At 54.6% G+C, this 537-nt stretch overlaps 1 long non-coding RNA gene across 1 annotated transcript; it reads right to left on the bottom strand.

The window, feature by feature from the left end:
- LOC113745228 (uncharacterized) lies at nucleotides 1–530 on the bottom strand. Its single transcript, XR_003462052.1, has 3 exons — nucleotides 375–530; nucleotides 138–263; nucleotides 1–64 (listed from the first exon to the last, which is right to left on the bottom strand). It is a non-coding gene; the product is annotated as an uncharacterized LOC113745228 (long non-coding RNA).
- Between the last annotated feature and the right edge of the window lie 7 nt (nucleotides 531–537).

Raw genomic sequence — 537 nt, 5'->3', positions numbered from 1 at the left:
GCGAGCGTGTAAGAGACGGTACAGGTGAGCGTGTAAGAGACCGTACAGGCGAGTGTGAGGGCACCTACAGAAAAACATTCACACTTTAGAAAACATCAATACTTCCTGTCTCACACTGCCGGTTTGCTCACTCTTACCTGTACAGGTGAGTCCCAGTCCTCACTGTGTGTTTCCATGGAGACAGGAAGGCTGAAGTGGAAGCTCTCTGTCTCCTCCTGCTGGCAGGTAGTGGAGCTGACGCCATAGCAGCACGCCTGGATCACCTGATGTGAACAGAGCAGTTTGTTAGCGAGGCATGAATATGTAATGAGCAGAACTGTTGTCACATCCTGATTGGCTCCAGTGTCGATGTTTTGATCCAAAGATGGTCAAACCTCCTCGATGGTCTGGTCCATCGGGTCGCTGTGATCTGATGAGAACACCTCTTCTCTGTGTGCCGCCCTCCTCTCTCTCTGCCAGCTCAGCCAAGGCCTCGCCTCCAAAACTGGTGGACTGGGGGTGGGGTCCGGCCCGGGCCTCAGGACAGGGCTGGGACCG

This window comes from Larimichthys crocea, unplaced genomic scaffold, assembly GCF_000972845.2.
Source record: "Larimichthys crocea isolate SSNF unplaced genomic scaffold, L_crocea_2.0 scaffold53794, whole genome shotgun sequence".
Lineage (NCBI taxonomy): Eukaryota > Metazoa > Chordata > Actinopteri > Sciaenidae > Larimichthys > Larimichthys crocea.
The sequence above is the reverse complement of the archived record's forward strand: the minus strand, read 5'-3'. Positions and strand labels throughout refer to the sequence as shown.